Genomic DNA, 17053 nt, shown 5'->3' on the forward strand with positions numbered 1-17053 from the left:
TGCCACCTGCCAGAGATAATCACTAAGGCCTTGGCTACACTGGCGCTTTACAGCGCTGCAAGTTTCTCACTCAGGGGTGTGAAAAAACACCCCCCTGAGCACAGCAAGTTACAGCGCTGTAAAGCGCCAGTGTAAACAGTTGCCCCAGCGCTGGGAGCGCGGCTCCCAGCGCTGTAAGCTAATCCCCTCGGGGAGGTGGAGTACGTGCAGCGCTGGGGAGCTCTCTTCCAGCGCTGGCGCTGCGACCACACTCACACTTTGAAGTTTCGAGTGTAGCCAAGCCCTAAGCCCTACACTTCCGCTCTGAAGCACAGCAGGTCACAGCCTGGCTTGGACCAGACTCAGGCTCTAGGCTTTCATCATCTCCCTTCTCACTCTTCCTTTTCTCCTGTTCAGGATGCACAGGAAGTTGGGCTGAATGTGAGAGCTCTTGCTGGAAACTGGAACTGATGGAGAAGAGGTCTAATTTATTAGTATTATCATCACTTTTCTTATCAGCTGTGAAAGCCCATCACCTTAGTATTCCCCATTCCTTCGTTAGTGGAAGTGCCTCTGGTGTTTGTGTTTGAGTCTGCCCTGCCATGTCCCCCTTGCACAGCTCCCTTTCAATTCAATGTACTTTCTGAACACTTAGACAAACAACGGTCACAGTTGCCCTTGAAGAAATGGCTGAGTTGGTACCAGCGCCCTGACTAGGAGGCGCTATCTGCCTGTTACTCAGGTTCCCAATCTTGGGGACTCTGCTGGGTTGCCAACTGCAGTGGTCATAGAGCACTACCATTCACACTCAACTGGGACATTTTCTTTTTGATATGACATCCCAATGTCCCGCTGGATTATTCCCAAGAGTGCCACAGGGGGCTACACCAAAGGTTCTGCAGGCTTAGAACACGGCAGCATCTGCACCTGATGTCCAAAAGCACTGAGCACCCAATAATTCATATTCAGGTAGATAGGAGACGCTGAGCGCTCAGCACTTTTGCAAATCAGGCCACTTATTTAGCTCCTTAACACTGGACACAGAAGCACGTCAGGCACCCAGTTTTGAATATTTTGGCTCTAATGTGGATAAGGCTTCAGTGATCAGAACCCTCTTTTATCACCATGTCTCAGCATGTTTAGCTAGCCTGGTGGTGAAAACGGGTCAAAGTGATACAGCCTAATCGACACCAAAGGGTCCCAATAGTAGCAACACAAAGATCGCATCAATGAGGGAACAGAGGGAACTCGCTGCTGAGATTATTAAAACCATAGCTACAAAGAGGAGTAATGCAGGGCCAGCCACTGATCTCCTAATTCCTGTGATTGACACAATCTTTAGTTTTATTCATTAGATCCATTGTCTTTTCAAAAAACAATTATTCCTCTAACCCAAGCTTGGGAGACCAGTGAGGGAGCCCAGGGCTGAACAAACAGAGAATGAATTTCCACTCACCCTGGGGAAGGGGAGGTTGTCAAATGGGCAGTCTGCAGAAAGCAACAGGAAACCAACTTCTCTCCCAAAACTGGCGAATCAAACTCGAGACATGCAGCAGAGACAGTATGCAAAATCCAAATGCAATGCCTCAGGATAGCGCTTATGCAAGGATCTTGCCTCCAGAGAAACTAAACTGCAATCTCTGCAGTGCAATAAACAACTTCTCAATCAAAGATCCTACTCCCTGAGCATCAAACAGCCCTCTCTCAAGCACACCAATCCCCCCTGAGAATCAAATATTGGTCTTTCCAGTGCTAAAGGAGCTGCCAAGCAAAGCTACAGTTCCCTGGGAATTTACACTCAGAAGAAGGCTTTAAGCCAGGGGTCTCAAACATGCGGCCCGCGGGCCGCATGCGGCCCGCGGAGCTCTTCCCTGCGGCCCGCGGAGCTCCCCAGGGGAGCTCCGCAGGGCCCCCCAAGAGAAAAGCGGAGGCTCCCGCCTCCGCCCCTCTCCTGGAGCCTCGGCGCATAGAGCGCCGAGGCTCCGTCCGAGCGCCTGAGCCCCGCCCGCTCCGAGCCGCGTGGTGAGGGGGCGGGGCTGGGAGCTCTGGGCTGAGCGCTGCGCTCGGCGTGGAGCTCCCAGCCCCGCCCCCTCACCACGCGGCTCTGAGCGGGACGAAGCTCAGGCGCTCGGACGGAGACGCGCTCGGGTAAGGAGGGGGGGGAGCGGGACCCACCGGGCCCGGGCCGTGGGGTGGGGAGCGGGACCCGTCGGGCCCGGGCCCGGGCCGTGGGGAGCCGGGCCCCCCGGGCCGGGCCGGGGGGGGGGGGGGCGGGACCCCCCCGGCCCCGGCCGGGCAGTGGGGTGGGGAGCGGGACCCGCCGGGCCGGGGGGGGGGGGAGGGAAGCGGGACCCGCCGGGCCCGGGCCGGGCAGTGGGGTGGGGAGCGGGACCCGCCGGGCCCGGGCCGTGGGGGGGGGGTGGGGGGGGGCCCAGCCCGGCCCGGGCCGTGGGGTGGGGAGCGGGACCCGCCGGGCCCGGGCCGGGCCCGTGGGGAGCCGGGCCCGCCGGGCCGGGCCGTGGGGGTGGGGAGCGGGGCCCGCCGGGCCGGGGGGGTGGGGGAGGGAAGCGGGACCCGCCGGACCCGGGCCGGGCAGTGGGGTGGGGAGCGGGACCCGCCGGGCCCGGGCCGTGGGGAGCGGGGCCCGCCGGGCCGTGGGGGTGGGGGTGGGGAGCGGGGCCCGCCGGGCCGGGCCGGGCTGTGGGGGGGGGGTGGGGAGCCGCGCGCTTAGGGGAGGAGGTGGAGAAGAGACAGGGCAGGGGCGGGGCCTCATGGAAGGGGTGAATTGGGGGTGTGGCCAGGGGCAGCAAGGGGGCGTGTCAGTGATGCGGCCCTCGGGCCAATGCACTAGTCCTCATGCGGCCCTCGGGGTCATTTGAGTTTGAGACCCCTGCTTTAAGCCATCCCCATAGAAACTGAGCTACCATGGTTGCAGTGCAGTTGGTTTCACAAGATGGTCCCTTGATTATAAATTGCCCCCCCCCCACCGCCCACCCTTTCAGTGCACAATGCTGGCATAGCAGAAGCCAAGGGCCACTGACCAGAGCATTAAATGCACCAGCACTTTACCCTTGCTGTATGGATGCTCCCAAACCCAAACATTTCAGTTCAAAAGTGGGGAACACTTGCAAAGACAAGCACTGGTCAGTAATGAGCAAGCCTGCGGGGCCCACCTTGGTGTGCCATTTTGCAGAGGAGCAGCAGCTGCAGGAGTTAAAAGTGACACCTGTTTTCCTAGAGAGAGATGGAAATTCGGAGACCATCTGTGTGCATGCACACGTGGGGTCTCGGCATGCAGGCACAGGAACGCACACACATTTTTGAGAGGTGTGTGCACATGCCAGCATCGGATGCAATTTGGAGCTGGGCATGCATGCATAGGGATGCGCATACATTTATGGTGTGTGCATTTGTATCCATTTCCAAGTTGCTCTGGTGGGGCCCCAGCATACATACTTGCACACTCCACTAGGAGCACACTTCTATTTCGGGGACAGTAGTTTTGGGGGTCACTGTGTGTAGGAGTGCACATCCATTTCAGGGTGTGGCTTTGGAACACATCGCACCCTCTCTGCTCCAGCCAATGGGCGGATACGCAGTGCACTCCAGGCACAAAGCAACACACATGGTGCCTACCCCCCACATCCTCCCAGAAAGGGCCCGCAGACATACATGTGTATTCTAGGGGCAGGAGTGTACAGGAGTAGGCTGAGCTTTGAGTGTATGTAAAGAGCTGTGTATATGCACAGAGGACTTTGTGCACTTGGTGGAGTGGGAGTGTGCAAGTTGGACAGGGAATGCTGGGGGGGGTTGTGTGGCGAGGGCTGTGTGTGCATACAGAGGAGGGGGGTGTATGTGGATTGAGGATATAGGGATATACTGTTTCTGTGTGTGCTTGGGTGTGTTCCTGGAAGGGGATTCTCTCTCTTTCACACACACACACACACACACACACACACACGATGGTTGTTTGATCATCACAAACCATGACCATTCCTCCTCAGTCCCCCAGGTCTCCACGCAAATACCTCTCCCGCTGCGCGCCCACCCGGCAGCCCCAACGAAAGCCAGGGCAAACGCGCCGAGGGAAGCGGTCTGAACACAGCCGGCAAAGCCAGCAGCACTCGGGCTGGCTCGTGCTGCAGAACTAGCCTCGGACTCCAAACGAGGGGCTGAGCCGGGCACAGCTGCTGGTCGCCCCCAGTTCCCTCCCCAGACAGACCCGCCGCAGAGCTGCCCCCGGGAGGCGCGCGCCTTACCTTGGCTGGCGGCTGCCCCTCCCGTCCTTCCTCTCGGCGTTGCCTACTCCTCCCGCCTTCCCCGCCCGCAGCGCGGCCGGCCAGGGCTCAGCGCCGGGCAGCAGCAGGGCTGGGCGAGAGGAGGGAGCGGGCTGCCCCGGGAAGTTTCTGCCGGAGCTGCAGGGGGCTGGGAGCGACGCACGCAGGCTCCTGCCGTCTCCATCTCCGCGCTCCGCTCAGCCCCCTGGCTGCGGCGTGTCCATGCTGCGGCGCAGGGCCAGGCGGCCGGACAGCTCGGAGGGAGGGAGGGAGGGGCGCGGGGCGCTGCTCTCGGGGCAGAGACAGCCGGGAAAGCCGCTGCCCGCTAGGGGGCTAGACACGCCCCGCGGCGGCTGCCCCCTCGGCCCCGATCCACAGCGACTCCGCAGCGAGCTCCCCGCCGGCCCCCGACCCGCGCCCCGTGGCTGGAGCCCGGCGTATAGCGCCTGGCCGGGGCACCCGGCGAGCCCCCGGCCCCGACGGGAATCGCAGCAGTAGCAGGGGCGGGGGCGAAGCTGCTCCTCTCCTGAGACCCGCGGCTCCGCTCCGTGACCTTGGCTGGAGGCGCTGTGCCTCCGGAGCCCTCCTGCGCCGTGCGCCCTCCCCCGAGCGCCGCGGAGCCGCCCCCGGGCGGGGAGCCGGGGGCAGCAGGGAGAGCGCGGAGGGGGGAAGGGGCCGCACAGCCAGCGGGGCGCAGAGCGGATACTAAAGAGCTGCAGGGCCAAGCAAAGCTCCAGCAGCAGCAGCCGGCCAGCCCAGATCCGGGGCCACCCCTTCCCCCGCCACACCTCCGCCCTGCGGAGAAAGGGAAGACGGGGGGGGGGTCTCTCCCCAAAGCACGGGGCTCAGCCGGGAGCTGCTGGACAGAAGGCAGGTACCCATCCGGAGAGGACCCACCTGATGGGGGACTGCATAGTTGAGGTTGGCCTCCTGAGGTCTCTTCCAACCCCAATATTCTATGATTCTGTGCACACCCAACTGCACCACATGTGTCCAACAGGCCATCTCAGATTGCTGGGAGTGTCCTGCCCCAGGGGCCGCTCACAGCCCTGGGTTTCCTGCACTCCTGGGCTTGGGTCTCTGCTGCCACCACCATGGAGCTTTGCACTAGGACATTTCACCACCTGTCACCCTCGCTCTGGTCCTGGTTCCAAGGCCCAGACCTCAGGAGCGGGGTGCTCACTGAAGGATGGCAGGTGCTCTTTGAAGGCCGTGGCAGGAAAACCCTGTCAGCGCAGCTCCACTCCGTGCTGAAGGAGCAAATTCTTATTTTGTTCATCACAAGTAATCCCCATGGATGAACTAATGCAGGTCCCCTTCAGCCAGGTCCCGAGACCTTCTAACGCCCTCCTGCCAGCCCCAAGACTTCCTCTTCCAGCCATCCTCACCTGACTGAACGAACACCCCACAGTGCCTCCTGGTAACCAAAAGGGCCTTTGCAGAGTCCTCGGATGTGAAACCACATCTCATGTCCAGCACAGGTTTCTCGTCCCTCACCCACACACATAAAATAAAATTAGCAGAACACATTACCTAACATTCTCCACACGCCCCCTCACCCCCTCTGCTCCCTGAGGATGCTATATGCAAGGGGACTGCTTCCAGGTGACCCCCTCTGCTCCTCTCACCCTGCAGGTTTGTCTTGTTTGCCTTTTTTGGTGCCAGCTCCCCAAGAAGCCTGTAGGGCGACCATTTTAATGCTTGCAGTTAGGCAGATGGGCCAATGGTCAACATTTCTTTTCTCATCTCGGGAGAACTGAAAGGGTTAGTCAGTGTCTGTGCTGCACTGATGCTATGCGTCCCCCCCTCCCCCCTCCCACCCACACAGCTGCTTGCTCCATGGCAGCATGACCAGGGAACACTGCATGTCATGTTGGCATGGCACATCTTTCCTGTGCGTGTGCATCAAGCCTTGTATAGGGAGTGCCACGTCAGAGTGGCTTCCCTGTGCCCACATGTTTCATGACATCATTGGCAGGGCCCATCCTATCCGGGCATTGCAGTTCTCCGTATTTCATACAACAACCGTCTGGTTAGCATCATTGTTCTTATCTCCACTCTCCATGTATTTCATGGCCACATTGCCAGGGGAGGTGGCACGGAGCACTGTACCGGCGTTGCCTTTCTCAGCCCCAGTGCTGGGGGAAGTGAGAGGCAGATTGCTAGGTGGACATCTCAGGTCTCTGTTTTCCCTTTTTTCTGCTCAGGGTTGCATTAGGCTCTCTCATTAATTAGTTGTTTTATCGTTCTCCCAGCAGGGACTCCTGTCATCATTAATGATGAGACAGAGGGGTTTACTGCAGCACTTGACACTGAAGGAATCAGACATAAAATCCAGCTGTTGCATCTGAAATCCAGAGGGAGAACCAGAACCAGGGCCGGCTCCAGGCACCACCGAAGAAAGCAGGTGCTTGGGGCGGCCAATGGAAAGGGGTGGCACGTCCGGGTCTTTGGCGGCAATTCAGCAGCGGGTCCTTTAGTGCCTCTCGGAGCGAAGGACCCGCTGCCGAATTGCCGCCAAAGATTGAAGTGGCGCGGTAGAACTGCCGCTGAAGTGCCGCCGATTGCGGCTTTATCTTTTTTTTTTTCCCGCTTCGCCTCATGGGGCGGCAAAAAAGCTGGAGCCGGCCCTGACCGGAACTAGAAAGAAAGCCAGGTGGGATGGAACCCCCTCCCCCCCACCATGCATAGAAGTGCACTAGAGAAATGCCGCAAGCAGGAGATACAAGACCAAGGGATGGACTGGAGCACTGATAGCACTTGTCATGCGCTCCAGGTCACTGTCTCCTCATGGCTAGGGATGGGCAAACCTCAAAGGGCTGGAGATGCAGCAGCCAGGAAGTCTAGTCCAGAGCACTTGCCTGCAAGACAGGGTTGGGACTGGCAGAAGAACAGGCTCTCTCAGATCACCCATCAGGTCAGAAACACCACATGACAGTGTGAGTCCTACAGGGCACTGGGCATGCCAGCCCCTGACAATCCAGTCCTTCCTTCACCTTGCTTCCCAGTTACCCACACGTCCAAGGAGTCCAAATAATTGGGATCCTACCGGCTCATGATGCTGGTCTCATCTCCCACAGCTCTTCCCCCCGCCATCCTAGCTTCTATTCCCAGTAGAAGCCAAGAAGTGCAGAGATGCAGAGACTTTTTTTTAAGTTAACCAAATTCTTTCAGCCTTTAGGGAGGATTCAGCCTGAGCCAGCTCTTTAATTTTAGCCAATCGGATTAGCTGTCCCCCCACCCCTGGACACACCCAAACTGAAGAGTGATAAAATCCACACCAGGCCCTTGGTTTGTTGATGAGCAGCATCACCAGATATCACTGGGAGGCCTCCACCAGACAGCTCTGCTGACGCACCTCTGGCCTACCTGCCTTAGCACCCCTCATCGGGCTACCAGTGTACAAAATTAAAGTCCACAAAGCCCAGAAGAAAACAGTGGGTTTAATATTCCTTATTTCTATTCCAGCCATACCTGTGACCCCAGACAGGATCCCACTATCCAAACCTTCCTGCCCCAGATTGCTCACCCTTTAGAATGCAGCCAGGACATAATCGGGGACAACAGAAGGAAAGGACAGGAAGAGTGAGGAAACAATGAGTTTTGTTACTCTTATTTTGCCCAGGCAGAAGAGTGCAACTGGGGTGTGTGTGTGTCTGTGTAGAATTGTTTTCTCTTTTAAAAGAGCATAGTCAATTCTGATCCACAGCATCCTCCTCCTACTCCATTCCTGCCCCTTGCTGAGACTTCATGATCCCAACTTGCAGATCCTCTAATATTCCAGTCCTACCCTCCAGTCCCCTCTGTCCTGACCCACAGCTGTTCCTTTCTTGGGCCCACATAGCTCTGCTACGGCACTGCAGTCCTGGGCCTGCAGCCAGGGTCCAGTCATGGACCTTTCCTAAGCAGGCAGAAAATGAGGCAGCATTCTGTAGTGATTCTGCATGGAGACAAACATTCAGGACTGAGATGGAGGACTGGCAAAGTCCTTCCCTGCTGCCCCAGGCAGGCTGTCCATGCCGAGCTCCCGAGGTGACAGGCTTATGCAGTAGCCCTGAGCTTGCACTTTTCATAAGTTTTGCTACAGGAATGTCCTGGACAGGCATGACTGAGCCCCTTTGAATTTGATTTTCTGCAGACACTGCAGATAGACTCGCCATTCAGAAAAAGAGAGATCCAGAGAGGCTTTGGAGGGACTGGTGTAAAACACTCTGAAAAGGGAGAAAGAGGAAGACAGATGGCTGGGGGACCAGTAATGGGCCAAGCAGGGGGTTGGGCTTTGCCAGGCTAAACCCAAAACGTCAGGAATGGGCACGTTCTGCTCAAATACGGGACATGTATTCTGTGTTCTCGTAGCTCATCTGTGATTTCCCCCTCAAAATGTAACATGCCAAAGCCACTACCCATGCACTTTCCCACCTACATCACTGGTTGGAATGGTGCCCAAGGCAGAAGTGGGCAGAAGCCCTTACTAGCTGATGTGTAATGAGCGTAGGGGTTCTCAGGCCAGGTCCTCGTGGTCTGGGAATCAAAGAACTGGCCCTAACTGCAATCCCAGCAGAGGGGCCAAAGGGGTGTGGACCTGATCACCCCTGGAAGCAGTCCCTCGAGCGCCACTCCACAAAGCAGTGTGGCGGGAGCATGCTTTGTGGCCCACGCTGTGGCTGCTCTGCGGAGAGGGAGGTCTTTGGACTGCCTTTCACCCGCACTAAACTCACTGAATGGAGAGAGAGTCCCATTAAAAAGCAGCTCAGTAGGTCATTGGGCTTCACTCAGCCGACAGCGGTGAGTAGGATCTAAGCTGGCACGTGGCGGAGCCTCACCTTTGCCGTGCCGGCTTGGCAGGGGAGCCAAACTCCATTCTGCAGGGCCGCATGGGCTCCAGCCCCCTTCCGGCAGCGCCATTCCATTAAGCAAAGAAAAAATACAATCAGCCCACAATACCCAGCGGGGTAGGAGAACTAAACAGCTCTGTTGAGGACTGGGAAAGCAGCTGTTGTAACTGCCGGCCTGGCTGGCTGAGAAAGGAGAGAGCAGGCACAAAAGGCAGAATGGAAACAGAAGGGGGACAGCGTCATCTTCCAAAGGATCTGTCTTCCCCACGCAGTTATGCTAAGAGGGCTTTTTGAGATGCCCTGCTGCATGGGCTCTTAGAGGGGAGCAGGCAGTGCAGCAGGTGTTTGTAGTCACCAAATTGCCTGGCTCAAGAATCCCGGGAGTTTCCAAGTCTGCCTCCACATTGGCTCCTGGCACTCCCCCAGGGAGTGCAGACAGGAGCCAAGGGCAGAAGCAGAGCAAACTCCGTGCAATGTTTTCGATCCACAGCACAAACGGTAACTGGGGGGTTTGGACACGTGCTGGGCAGTGTGTCAGCAGGGGAAGTGGGTGAAAATTTTCAGCTAAAACTTTTTCCAGTGAAAAATGCAGGTTTGACAAAACAGAAAAATGTACTAAATTCATGTCTGTTTCACGGAATTGTTTTAGTCAAAAATCGGCCCCCTCTCCCTCCCAAAAATCAAAATGTTTTGAATCAACATTTTGAAATGTCCTTTAATTTTCTTAAAATCAGAAAAGTTTACAAACGGTTGAAATCACAAAACACTTTGATATTGTTGAACCAGAACCTTTCCACTGACCCAAAATGAATTTTTATTTTTTGATTTTCTGAAAAGTACAAAAAAAAATCATTTTCTGGTCAACCTAAAACAAATTTTTTCAATGTTTCAGACTTCCAGCGAACAGAAAAAAACAGATCTATTCGCCCAGCTCTAGTCCATGTCCTTTCCATGACTTCCAAATCCAGTCCAGGATTTAGGGCATGTTTCCCAAATGATGGGTCCTGACCCACCAGTGGATTGCCGGAAGGGTGTAGGCAGGTCACACATGCCCAGAGGCATTTCCCCCTGCACCCACCATGGTGTCGCTTTCCCTGGGCAGCAGCAGGCAGTGGTGTGGGGTGCAGGATCTGGGCGGTAGCAGTGCAGGGGAAGGAGCTGGAGTCAGTGAGCACAGTCAGCAGCCTGGTAGTGACCCCAGCAGCAAAGAGGGGTCTGCTGAGCCTGCAGGAGGGGGCCAGGCTGGGAGAGCCAAGCAGGGAATTGGGGCTGAGAAGGGGAGGGGAGATGGGATGTAGGAGGCTGGAGGGTTGGGAAGGGAAGGGGAAGGAGCAGGGGTAGTCCGCCTTAGTAACAAGTTTGGGTACCACTGCCTTAGGGAACCTTGGTATGAGTATAGCTCCATTGACTTGACTGGTGATACTGGGCAGCACAGGTAAGTTGTACCTAATCAGTGTGGGAGCTAGTGGAGCCAGCCAGGGGAAAACACAGGGTCTGACTGTGTTCAGCAGCCTTGATAAAGAATCTCTTTCCCATTCATTATAACTGCATTCTCCTCTCCACCCCGGGGCACATCCGGGAGCAGTACTATAATGTTCAAAGGCACATTCCTGCTTCCTTTCCCCCTCCCCCTCCCCCTCCCCAAAGAATGAGGCATTGTAATGGCTGATATTCTCATTGAGACTTTCATCCCAAAGGGGTTTGCAGCACTTCACAAATCACACAGATACAAATCACTCCACCTATCACTGCAATGCCCGCTACTCCTGGAGTGGAAACCAGCCACTGTTGAACAGCATATGGCAATGCTACACCCCAGACAACAGCAAAGGCCAGGAATAAAGAGGAATACTGTACCCCTGGCTGACCAGGACTTCCTGCACTTAGCATCTATTTATGCAGGCCTTTTTCAGAGAGGGTGCATGAAGAGGTGAGTGTGATGCTGGCAAACCAGGTGCCAGCTCTTGCCAAGGCTTCAGGCCTCAGCTGAGCACTGACAAATTCATTGCTGGAAGCCAGTCCAGCTGACCTGTGTGTTAGTATGGTAAGATGGGTATTGGACTTACAACAATGTGTGTAAGCTTTATGAAATGCTTGCTAGTTGCTGCATGCATTAATCTCAGTTATAACGTCTTTAGCACATACTATATTTAAGTTTTTGCTTTATGACTGTAAAAAATGTTTGCTCTGAACCTGTGAATTCAGTCAGGAGGGATGTCTCCTAGCCATCAAGAAGGCTGAATGGGCCATTGTGGGACATCAGAGTACAAAGACTTTGCTAATTACCCCAGACATCTATGAAGAGGCTACATGCAAAAGGGCTCATCTCACCAGCTTGCATTCTGGAAGAAGGTCACACATGCCCAGAGGCATTTCCCCCTGCACCCCTATGGTATCGCTTCCCCTGGGCAGAAGGCAGTGGTGTGGGGTGCAGGATCTGGGTGGCAGCAGTGGGACAAGAAAATTTGGACTCTCACAGGGCCAGAGCTATGAAAGAGAAGCAGAGATCCCCAGAGTCAAACTTGGGCTTGCTTTAAGAGACATTCAGAGCTGACAGATTGCTACAACTCTGTCACCTTTTGGAACCATAGACTGTAACCCATTTGTGTATATATGTTGCCTGCTTTAACCTTTACATTTCTCTCATTTCCTTTCCCCAGTTAATAAAGCCTTAGTTAGTTTACATAGGACTGGCTACAAGTGTTGTCGTTGGTGTGAGATCTGAGGTACAAATTGACCTGAGGTGAGTGACTGGTCTCTTGGGACCGGAAGCAACCTAAATCTTGTGTGATCTTCTGTGTATTTCAGCAATCACTAAGGGCATGTCTACACTGGCAGAGTTACAGCACCAGGAGTTACAAAGCCACTCAGAGAGCACTGAAGGGAAACCGTTGTTGTGTGTTCACACTGTCAGCTGTCTGCGCAATAGCGTGTTCACACTTGTGGCACTTGCAGCAGTATTAGGAGCGGTGCACTCTGGGGAGCTATCTCACCTCTTCTGTCGCTAAGAGTTGTGGGAAGATGGAGGTGTCGCGGGACATCCTGGGTCCTGTCCAAATGTCCCATGATGCATTGCTTCACATCCCAGCAATTCCTGTGCTTCCGTCCGCATTTGGCACCATCTTTCAATGGTTTGTGTACTGCATGCCCTGCCTCTTCAGTCTGCAGGAATGGATCCCGAACTGTTGACCAGTATGCTGCTCGCTCTGACCAACATGTCACAAGTGGCAGTGGAGTTATTTCTTAAACTACAAAGGCAAGAGGAGTGTGACCGATCTTGCCACGCGTACTAGCTTGTGGCATTCATGGAGGTGCTGACCACAGTGGAACGCCACTTTTGGGCTCAGGAAACAAGCACTGAGTGGTGGGATCACATCATTATGCATGTCTGGGATGACGAGCAGTGGATGCAGAACTTTCGGATGAGGAAAGCCACATTCATGGGACTGTGTGATGAGCTTGCCCCAGGCCTGCAGCACAAGGACATGAGAACGAGAGCTGCCCTGCCACTGGAGAAGCATATGGTGATTGCACTGTGGAAGCTGGCTACTGATCGGTCGCTAACCAATTCGGAGTGGGAAAGTCAACTGTTGGACTCATGTTGATGGAAGTGTGCAGGGCCATTAATCGCATCCTGCTCCAAAAGACCGTGACTCTGGGCAAAGTGCGTGACATTGTGGATGGCTTTGCACAAATGGGCTTCCCTAACCACAGAGGGGCGATAGATGGGACGTATATTCCAATTCTGGCACCAGACCACCTCGCCACTGAGTACATTAATCACAAGGAGTATTTCTCAATGGTTTTCCAGGCACTTGTGGATCACCGTGGGCGTTTCACAGATATTAACGCAGGCGGTCCGGAAAGGTACATGACACACACATCTTTTAGAACACTGGCTTGTTCAGGAAGCTGCAAGCAGGGACTTTCTTCCCGGACCAGAAGATCACCATAGGGGAAGTCGAAATGCCCACTGTGCCGTGGCTTATGAAGCCATACACGGGGCAACTTGACAGCAGCAAGGAGTGGTTCAACAACAGGCTGAGCAAGTGCAGAATGACTGTTTAGTGTGCTTTTGGCTGTTTAAAGGTCCACTGGCGCTGCCTCTATGGGAAGCTGGACCTGGTCGATGACAATATTCCTATGCTTATAGCCGTGTGCTGTATGCTCCATAATATTTGTGAAGGGAAGGGTGAAAGCTTCACTCAGGGCTGGACCGCTGAGGCTCAGTGCCTGGAGGCTGAGTTTGAACAGCCAGAGATCAGGGCTATTAGAGGGGTGCAGTGCGGGGCCATAAGGATCAGGGATGCCATGAGGCAGCAATTTGAAGCTGAAAGCCACTAATATTTGTTGCTATGCTCAGGATTGCAGTGATTGTAATGCTAGGAGGTGATTGTGATTGGTGCAGATGATGTACTGTGAAGGTTTAACTTAATTGTCTGTTGCTTTGCAGGGCTCTGTTTGCTTTCAATTAATAAAATAAAGGCTGCTTTCAAACCAAAACAATGCTTTTATTAAAAAACAACCGGAGGAGAGGGAGAGTCAAACAAAAACATAAAAACATCTGCAGTGAGGGGAATGGGGGAAGGGAAGGTCCTGGGACGAGGTGGGGTCCTGGGATGGCTAAAGATTTGTGTATGTCCAGCCTTCTCCTTTGGAGTACAATGCAGCAGGTACTGTACTTCAGCAGGGCCAAACTGGAGAAGGATGGGTGTTGAGTGCAGTGGGTAGTGGGAGCCCGCAGTGCTGGACTGTGACAGGGGAGGAGTGGAATGCCATGGGTATAGACTGAAGCTAGAAGGTTGATAAGTGGGTGTTGGCGGTATCTGGGGCGAGCATGGGAAAGAGTTTTGTGACAGCAGCTGCAGGGGAGGGCAGGCGTGGAGCTGCTTGGTTTGCCGTGCTAGTATCGCCTGGCGCACCATAACATTTAAGAGCTGCTCCGTGGCTTCATTCTGGCGTGCCGCGTTCTCCTTTTGGTCCCTCTTCTCACTGTCCCGCCACTCCTTCAATTCCTGTTTCTCAGCCGCAGAGTGCATCATAACATCACACAGAAAGTCCTCCTTGGTTCTTCGAGGCCACTTTCTAATTCTGTGCAGCCGTTCAGCCACTGATAACAAAGAGGGAGGCTGGGCTCCCAAGGTCATCTCTGTGAAGTTTAAATGCAACATTTTACAGAAGCAGTATTGTTTGCAACGCAGAGAACACTGATTCAGTGATTTAAAACACAGCCAGTACTCACACACCTGTCACTAACTGGCTGACCGCAGGCAAGCACACATGAGCCACAAGTCCCCCAAAATGGTGACTAGCCACAGGGGCAGGGTAAATCACTCTTCCCAGACCCTGCTGTACACTGGACATGTGGCTCTTGGGTAGAGCCAGCACTGTAGGGGGGCCTTGATAATCATTCCTGTCCTCACACTTTCCGCAGAATGTGATCATTATGGAAGATATCTCGCTGCTGAGGGTGAGCAGGGAATCAAGGGAGGGTCTTCTCCAAGACTGTGGCTTCCACCCTGGCTCTTGTACAGCTCGCCTGTGTGCAGCAATGGTTCCCTCCCTCCCCACCCCACCCCGTGATGGCAGAGTGGTGTGGGAAAGTTACAGTTAATGGGGCAAGAAACAAAGCAGCTCTGCCAAAGAACCTGCAGCAGCGGATTGCCCAGTATCTCCATGAGAGTTTCCTGGAGATTTTGGAGGCAGATTCCCGTGAAGTGAGGGAGTCAATCAACAGCATGTTCCGCCGCTCAGACCAGGCAGGTGGTGGGAGACAAGCCTGCTTTCTGCAACCCTCCTGGCCCCCAACAACATGCTTCAGTGATTCCCAAAATCAAATCCACTTACTAGGGACCTCCTCTCCTGTTTGCACTTCGCCAATATCCGATAGCTGCGACTGGCTAGCCTCCTCCGGGGTAAAGAAGAGCTCCTGGCTGCATGCATCTCTGGCCTCTGAGTCATCCTCTGCCTCTGGGTCCCCCTCCATATCCTCGTCCAAGATTTCCTCATCCTGGCTTGGTCCACTCTCAACCAGCACATGAGCCACCGGAGTATCCACAGTGGTCGTCGCAGTGGAGGTGGGGTCGCCACTGAGTATTGCATCCAGCTCTTTTTAGAACCAGCAGCTTGTGGGCGCAGCACTAGAGTGGCAGTTTGCCTCCCGCGCCTTGTGGTAGGCGTTCTGCAGCTCTTTCACTTTGACCCTGCACTGCAGTATGTCCCGGTCATGGCCCCTTTCTGTCATGCATTGTGAAATTTGTCCATAGGTATCATAATTCCTATGGCTGGACTGGACAGCCTCCTCTGCCCAAATGCTGATGAAGTCCAGCAACTTGGCATTGCTCCAAGCGGGGGATCGCCTGGTGCATGGAGCCGGCATGGCCACCTGGAAAGATGCGCTGAGACCACTGAACGCATCACCGAGCAAACAGGAAGGGGACTTTCAAAAATTCCAAAGGAATTTACAGGGTGGGAATGATGGTTGATCACCTGAGGGCAGGGCAGTAGAGTTCAAACCGATGACCAGAGAGGCGAGAACAGGCATTGTGGGACATCTCCCTGTTGGAGGCCAATCGCCGCGCTGTAATCGACCACGGCTTCTACACTGGCACCGCAGTGTTCTACCCTCGGCGCAGAAAGCTGTACGCCTCTTGTTGGGGTGGTTTTTTACAGTGTCTCAACTGCACAGTTTCTGCACACTAAGTGGCTTGGCAGTGTGTACACCTCAGGAGTTACCACACAGAAAGCTGCTTTACTGTGCAGAAACTTGCCAGTGTAGACAGGGTCTTAGTCCAGCTTGCTTGGGTGGCAAGATAGTCCCCTTGGCAAGATAGTTCCAGTACTTTAGGAGTTCACATTTGTTCTTGGGTTGGTAAAATCTAATTATAGAACATACAATCAGTTTGGGGTCTCTGCCCTGCTTCATGACAGTCTGCCCTGAGGTTGGCGCTCACAGTCGTGAGCCACTCCAGACAGTGTGACAGTGAGGATTTGAAATAGGCTGCATGATGGGGTTTAGATGGGGTTGGGAGGTTCAGCCACTGTAGGTGTTTGTGGGGTAAGGCAGGTTTCCATGATGTAAATTTGATCATTGTGCATGTTTAATGTACATACAATTGACACATTTTTTAAATTCCTTCTGATTTCAGATACTGTAAAGGCTTCAGAGATATTCCCTATTCTGAACACGGGGACTTCTACTAGAACCTGTGACCCCTCTAAAGTCAGAAGGAACTTTAAAATTGCACCCCTTATCGAGGTGCTTAGAGATTTGTTCATAGCAAGCCCTGTGCAATTCAAAGAATATGGAAGTATTAGCTGGGTATTTTGGATAAAATGATCAGCAGTGAAATAGTTAACCAAAATCGACATTAGGGTTCAGAGTCAACACCCAGTTATTATGAATGGAGATAATAGTTGGCAACTCTCAGAGCAGTTTAAGATCTGTCAACCTGTGGAATGGAAATGCCTGTCAGTCTGTCCCAAGAAGGCTGCACTATGATGAGTGACAAGAGATTTTCTTCACAACTGGAAGAGCTAGAAACATCATTTAATATGGATTAAATCTTAATTTCTGCAGAAAACAACTGGCTCACTGAATGCCATGGCTAAGGTGTTTCATAGTCACGTCTGCGCCAGATGGCAGCTTTAGCATTGTCTAGACTAAGTTCAGAGATTCTTTCCTCAAGCAAGTTAAACTAGCTGGATTGAGCTGTTAGTTGAAAACCTTTCTTAATTCTGTTCTGTAGCGTTTAACGCCATCAGCTTGATTTTAGCATCTGAAGTTAAAAACTAAGCTCCCTGCTAGACTTTAACTTGCCCAGCCAAGCAGGGGGTACAAATTGCTTTCTCTGGACTAGAGTTTCAGGCATTAGATCAAGTTAGATAGCACACTAGACAAAGCCACAGCTGTGGTGCGCATCTTTCCCTTCACTGCCCAGGTGAGACAGAACCACTTAGCCC

At 54.0% G+C, this 17053-nt stretch overlaps 1 protein-coding gene across 2 annotated transcripts in view; it reads right to left on the reverse strand.

Annotated features, from left to right (window-relative positions):
- The window catches only part of FRMPD3 (FERM and PDZ domain containing 3), a 139132-nt gene extending 134679 nt beyond the window's left edge, over positions 1–4453 (reverse strand). The window contains exon 1 of one of the 2 annotated variants that reach the window (XM_045031004.1): positions 4239–4453. The gene's annotated coding sequence lies outside the window, so the exon portion shown is untranslated. The remainder of the gene's footprint in view (positions 1–4238) is intronic. The other variant, XM_045031008.1, reaches the window with a different exon arrangement.
- Between the last annotated feature and the right edge of the window lie 12600 nt (positions 4454–17053).

This window comes from Mauremys mutica, chromosome 9 (assembly GCF_020497125.1).
Source record: "Mauremys mutica isolate MM-2020 ecotype Southern chromosome 9, ASM2049712v1, whole genome shotgun sequence".
NCBI classification, from domain to species: domain Eukaryota; kingdom Metazoa; phylum Chordata; order Testudines; family Geoemydidae; genus Mauremys; species Mauremys mutica.